Source organism: Theobroma umbraticum, unplaced genomic scaffold, assembly GCF_002168275.2.
Source record: "Theobroma umbraticum cultivar Fairchild unplaced genomic scaffold, ASM216827v3 scaffold_69.0, whole genome shotgun sequence".
Classification (NCBI taxonomy): Eukaryota; Viridiplantae; Streptophyta; class Magnoliopsida; order Malvales; family Malvaceae; genus Theobroma; species Theobroma umbraticum.
The window spans coordinates 238684-246385 of NW_018397293.1; positions in this window are offsets into that span (position 1 = coordinate 238684).

Consider the following 7702-nt stretch of genomic DNA (forward strand, 5'->3'; position numbering starts at 1 on the left):
ATTTCTAAAACTTTTTACATATATAGCTTATATTTATACAAAACATTTCTAAAAGCATGGCATTCACAAGTGCTTAACATTTTACCAACTCATGCTTTCCACAATAATAGTATAATTCGATTGGAAATCCATTTAAAAATTACCTACTGAGGCTAACAACTCATGCTATCCACAATTGCATTTAAAGAAAACTGACAACGTATATTAAACGTATGTCCATATATAGCTTATGGAACTTTTGAAATAGACATCCCCTACTCATCTCACAATAGTAGGACACTACGTCACTGTCGATTCGGGTGCGTCTCCAGCTAATTCTACTTGCCAATCACCCGTACCTCCTCGGTATAGCACCATGGCAAACCTTCCTCACTTATACATTTCCTAGCAGCAAATTAAATTCAATATACTTAGTGAACGTCACCACAATTCAGCTCGTATTTGCCACTCTATATACCATATTTTTAGTTCTCTTTATTTTAAAAAATCCCTCACAATAATCTACTTCTTCGTTATGTCTACTTCCATATTTATATTTAATTGTACACATATATGGGCAGCACCTTAATCAATGAATCTTCAATCTAATTTCAGATTTTTCATCCTTATTATTCACAATAATCTAACATGCAATCTATGCACTTTTAACCAACCAAGTCCAATATAACATAATGCACTCACATTGCATGTTTACCTTTCGATTTTTACCTTGAATTCCACATATAGCTCACAATCTCCTCACATCCTCGATCATCATTGCTGCCACAAGTACAAATAATCAATACACATCTTATTTATACTTTCCACTTATGATCTCAAGGTTAAGAACACTTACCCATCACTTTTCTTGCTCAAAATCACCATACTTCTAAGATCAACCTATATGCATGCACCTAGTTCATTGAATCCTTGAAGATTCTTGCTACCACAAGCATAATCTCACATTACAATTAGTTCATAAGGCATGCACTCAACAAAATGATAACTTTTACCTTCCTTACCTTTGAATCACTAAGTCAAACAACCAATTTCTCCTTCAAGCTTCAACAATGGCGGATGGAAGAAAACTTTTTGATTTTTCTCCAACTTTTCCAAAAACCGAACCTCCTCCTAGCTTTTCTTCTTACTTTTCCCTCCTTTCTCTTTCTTTCTCTCTTCTTTCTTCCTTCTTTTGCTTTCAAAACCGATTCTATTTCTTTCCTCTCAAAGGTGCGGTTTCGCCGATGTTCTCCAAGCCTTTCCCACCTTTCTTTTCTTTATTTTATTCCCCACTTCTCATTGGACCAATTTATCTCCCATTCAATTTTCATGCACTAATTTTCTCCCTTGTTCATTGGCCCAATATCGATCCTCATTGATCTTCTCCATCTGCCACCTTCACAATCTCATTCTTTCTTTCTTCATTCTTTATTCCATGCACCTCCTTATTCCCCCAATCATATTTCACGCACAACTTTTACTTTATATTTTATTTGGTCATTCATTAAACCATTCAAGTCACATGCATCCCACATTTGTCTTTCTTCATTTGGCCACCTAATGCACCAATCTCATTACATGCAATAGGAATTAGTCTTATTCTTATTATCACTTCACATGGTGGGGGTCTCACATGTTCCCCACTAACTTTCTTCTTTTGCATGCTATCGTTTGCATATAATAGTGAATCTACATGCACATTTCAATATTCCACATATCTTCATTATCTTAATTAATTTTTCATGTCTCCATTCTTTCCAAACTCACATGTATTATTATTAGTACTTACATCGCTAAAACTTCACTTATTAAATTAATATTCTAGAATCAATGAAATAATATTTTATTCATCAAATCATCAAAATTATGTTATAACTCCCCCACTTAAGTTCAACGCTTATACTATGTGAGTTTGTCCACTCTCATAATAATAATATCTTAATATTATTTTAATAATATTTTACTAATAAAATATTATTAAATTCTAAAATTTTCCATTTGGCTTTTAGGATTTCGAAACATTGTAGCGTATCCCAATTTAGCTCTATCACTCCTTTTTATTCCATAATGATGACCCTAAGAAAATATTATTATGTTATTATGTATGAAATATTTTATTTCAAAATATTCCATTCCTCCATCACCACTTTTAAACTCTTCAATTGACCTCTATTGGTCTTAATCTCATTCTTAAAGTCATATTAACCACCGTTCTAGGTCATGGGGTGTTACAATTCCTAAAACACAAATGATCGAATAGGTAACAAGCATAATCAATAAGACCAAACTTTAAGTACATGTTGATCAATGTATTTGTCAAAAACACACTTAAAGGGACTAAACCCTTGATACAAAGTACATGTAAGGCTTTGACAATGGTTTCTTGGGTGATTTGAGAGAAACCTTTTTGATAAAAGCATGAGATTTCGAGGTTAGGGTGGTTTGAAAGGGAAATGGTGGCATGGTTTTCTAGTTTTTCTTTTTCTAGGCATTGAATGGAGGAGATGGTGTGAAGTTTAAAAAGGGTCAAGGAAGAAAGGGTGTAGAGAGTAGTGATGGGTAATGGAAGTTGGATTTGAGAAGGTTTCTGCCATAGCAAATAGCCAACTCTGTTTGTTGGTTTTTGGCAAAAGGTGAAATAACAAGTCAACTCTCCTAGATTGGGCTTTAGAGGGTAAAGGCTTGAATTTTAGTTTTTTCACTTTTTTTAATATATATGATCAAAAAAGTTTCATTGGATGAACACAAATAGGCTTTTATCCAATCATTTATGTCTTCCCTTTAGGAGTGGGTAGCAACTCAACTGGAAACCACCTAAAAAACTCAAGATGGAACAATGTATAAGCAATCTAAGAATGAAAGAACAAGCATTTGACTTAGTGCACTCTAAGATTTATTTAAAATAATAACAACAAGAAAAGAGGTTATCAATCTTAATTTCCCACCTCTCTTTCTAAGGGCCTAGCCCATGCATACAACGAAACAATGGGACATGTGTGCTTCTAAAGGACCAAAACACGAATGGTGTATATTTTCTTTAGAAAAAAAAAACCTGAAAATGAACATATCAACTGTTTCTAACATATTTTTATGTATTTTTCAATTCACTTTTAGGTAATGTTTGAATCTGGCTTTTGCAAAGGGCAATTCCTCCTGTAAAGAGGATTGAAGATAAGGCAATTTCTCAATAATGGATTTTCTTTGGCATGCAAGGGTTGGTTTTAGATGAATGTGAATACAACATATGCTTCCCCCATAAAGTGAGAGGAACAGTCATGGTGATTCAATGATGCTTTACTTGTGACTGTTTTGGATTTTGCCTCTATGGTATGTGGCTCCATGCATATGTCATAGAGAAAACTATTCCTAGCAAGTGGTTCCCTTGTTCTTATTTTGATTTGGTGAATGTTCTAGTGTGTGACTTTGGTTGGCCTGGCCTAGCCTTGTGATGATTTAAAAATCCTAACATTTTGGCCATTTCATTCCCAGTTTCCCACCTAGCAAGTATATAGTACAACTTTTATCCTTTACTAATTTCTATATAATATATATATACATATATACACTTCTTTTAGCAAATTCCTTAAACATTCTAATAATAGATTTAATTTCACTTTGGGCCAATGCCAATGTGCAAAGCCTCAATCTCTAGATTATGGAGCTTGAAACACTTCCCCATATTGGTGCTATTCCCAAAACCGAACATAACTTGGCAGGTTGCCCCAACGAATTTTTAAAATTTAATGTGAATCGAGCTTGCTAGAATTGATGGCACCCTTAAAGATGGTGATAGGTGTGTCTTAATCCTGTTCACTCTGTCCATTGGCAACTCAAATACAAATGCTATTAAATTCAAAGCTATTTGGAAAGCTTCTATGCAGATTTTTGTTGCTTCAAGATGGATTTCATGCATGCAAGGTCATTTTCAAAAGTGGCTTAAAGGATGCTATGAAATTAAGGTCTATTACTATGCAAGTCAGCTTCCTTAAATATAAACTTAATGGTTAAATCATCTCCAAGATCAACTAATGAAATTGTTGATTCCTTGGCTAAAGCAAGATCTTATGATGACTTTATATTGGTGTTATGAGATAATGCAAATGTCCCTTAGACTCTGGTGATTATTTTGAATTAGCTAGACTCAGTTGGAATTGCACTCTATTATGGTTATTCTTGTAGGAGTTCTACACCGATATTCCTGAGAGGTTTATGGTTCTTCTCTGTGGCAAGGGTCTATACTACTACTACCTTTGCTCTTAGGTACAGATTGCGAAAGTTGTGCTTAACATAAAAATAAAACATTTCTTTTAATGCATTTTTTTGCATATTTGGTGTCAAGACCTTTTTTTTTTTTTGCTATGCAAAATTTTGGAATGTATTAAAGACTTGAAATTGGATGAATATCAAATTATTCAATTCTAGAATAAAACAAATACATACAGCTTACTTAGGAATTCTATATATCCACAACCCTAGCCACTTAAAGGAAAATCGATACATGTAGAAAGTAGGGAAAACATATGAAACCATTACTATTCTATGCTAACTCTATTTGATATCTAATGCAGAAATCTAATTTCATTGAATTAGGAAACCCTTAATAACAATTCCTTAAAATTTATATAATTAACAAACCAACTCTCATCGTTTCCTTGTTATCACAAAAACCCTTTGTTTTAGAAAAAACATGGAGAAAGAATTTAAATAAAATAAGTCCAAAGCCATTGAAGGATTTTTGAATGAGGATGATTATAATGCTACTAGTATTATTGTTTCTTTATAGTATGAGAAGTTAGATGAAACAGCAACTATTGATCTGGATGAGCAAAGAAGAAAGATTCATCAAATAATTAAAGGTAAAGACAAGCAAGAAACAACCTTTCCAATTTAATAAGAATCAAGCTCAGTTATTCCAAGGAAAGGTCAATTGATAATATTAGACAAGTATCACCCAAATATCCCTCCTATTGCACCTTTGGCTAGCCTCATTGGCAAATGTAGCAAGCCTTATTCAAAGCAGCTAACTGAGACTAATTTAAAGGATAAACCAAAAAAGGCTGAGCTTGAACAAAAATCAAGTTTGAGAATCCTTCATACCATTGCTAAAGAAACATGAAGGTGTCAACAAAGGAATCTAGGTGATCACATATGACCGTCAAGGGAAGGAGTTGATGGGATTCTACCTCATGCTCAAACATGAAATTAATTAATAAATTAAAAGCATAATGTAGTAGAAAAATGAAAAATTAATAAAAAAATAGCCGAGTCCCTTAAGATCAATTATTTGTATTTTTCATGCAATTTTCACATTACTTATGAACACTCATAAGTTCAAATATTACATACCTTACTCTAGATATCGTAATTAAGAGTTAATTAAATCCAAAACAGCTTGTGATCAAGTAAAGAACTTGCAAAGAGAATAAGATAGTCCAAAATCCTACAACCAAAATCTTTGCTTTTTCACTTTAAGATTTGCCAAATCTTTAGTCACCCAAGTGTTTGGCCCCTAACAGTAATCCACATAGTGACTGAATAAGACTTCTCAAAAGTAAGATATATTTTACTTGTGCCAACAAGTTTTGTTTTCTGAAAAACCAAAATACCAAAAATCCTATTTGAATCCTATTTTTTGTCAGAAAAAGAAAACTTATTTTTCTTTTCTTTGTTCTTTTTTTTTTCTATGAATCATCTAAGAAGTGGCTTAAGGATTAGAGTTTAAGTTGGCTAACATAACATATTTATATAGCTAAACTAAGTTGTAACCCCATATACAAGTTTTTTATTTTTATTCAATTAAGTCCTTGAGAACTTAATAAATTTTTTGACTTTATTTTACTCTATTTTAATTAAGTCCAACCTAATTAATTATCCTTATTTAATCTTATTCATGGCACTTAATGTGTGTGTGACCTATTAGGCTTATAATATGTTGACAATAAATATAAATCACAATTAAATATCAATTTAATAATTGATTTATATTTATAGATCATGAGTGGTATCTAGCAATACATTATAACCACCTAAATGTTAGAAAGTCAATTAAAGAGTTGAGGAAATTGTGAAAATGGTTAATCTCGTATAGCCATTTCAAAAATAGCTTCCAATATAAAGTTAACTATTTTTATCATGACTAGACAAAAATACCCTTAAAGCCATTTCAAACAAATTAAACCATTTATTACAAGTTCTCTTCCTGATTGCTCTTTCTTGCATCCGTCTACTGTACTTCTGATTTCTCTCTCTTGCCATCCAACTCTCTTTAATTTTAACAATTTCTCTCCCACATCCGTTAACTATACTCTTAACGTTTCTCTCCTACCATTGAACTATCTCTAATTTTACTACCATTGCCATGTTTCTCTATTTATTTCTTGTCATATCACCTTCGATCTACATACCAAAAAGTAGAGATAATATTAATTTATGTTCTTGAATTTATTGGTTTACATTCACAGAACCCCAAATTTGATGGGTTGAAGTTATAAGTGAAATCTGTAAATTAGAACACTACCCAAAGTTGTTACACGTCATGCTTGTATTTAACTACTCAAATGCACTGGGTGTATGACAAATCTATTGAATATGCATTGGTTTAAACATAGCATGTAACTTGATCTCTGTCTTTATATTTTACTAAGATATAAACTCTTGGAGTGAAACACCTTAAACATGGCATGTCACTTGGTCTCTATCTTTGTCTTTCACTAGGACATAAACTCTTAAAGTAAAACAACTTGAACATGATGTGTAATAACTATTTTTTCAATATGGCATGTAACAATGATAACTCTATTAAATAGAGTTATTTTGATACATTTTTGGGGCTTAAGTAGCTAGATCTTTGAGATTTTAGGTTCAAATTTTAGCATTTTAGGTGTTTTTCTAGTTTAAGTTTTTATTACTTGTTAAGTGATTAATTTAAGTTATTTTAGTTAAATTTTATGTTGTTTTGTTTTAAATTACTTTAAAAGTAGTTATTGCTAATTTCTCTAATGACTTTTGTAGGAAATTGATGAAAAAGGCTCACTTCATGAAAATCATGCAAGTATGTTGATGACTTCATTCATATATGTTTCGATATTTTGACCATATCTCTCTATACAAAACTCCAAATGAGGTGATTCTTAGACCACTGAAATTATAAGAAGAAGGGATACAAATTTATGTTTGCCAATTCTCCCAGTTCTAATTGAATCATGGTCAAAATATTTGTCAAAGTCAAAGCACTGCAGCAATACACAAAGACTGAACATGATGTGGGTGAAACTCACGTTTGAAGTTGATAGACTGCCACAGCGCTAGGAGAACAAGGCTGCAGCATTGATGAAAGGAAGCACACAAACCAATTTCCAAAGAGCTTAGCGCTGCAGCACTAGAGAAGTAGTGCCACATCGTTGGGTGACTTTTCAAAAATAAGAGAAGTTGATGAGATTTTAGAAATTAGGTTATTTAGAGCCTATTTAAGGGACCTTTTTCAAAGATTTTGAGGATGAGGTAGCAAGCAACTATTCTGGTGATTGGAAGTCAAGAACAAAGCAAGAAAATAAGAGAATTGAAGGGATAATCAAGATCACAAAGCTCTAACTATTAGCTTTCTCTCTTACTTTTGTGTTTTTCTTATTTTCTTTGACTTGGATTCTTGGCTAAATTTCTTTAGATATTCTCTTTATTAGATATTATGAGCTAATTTATTTTTCTAAGATTGCAATTGAACTCA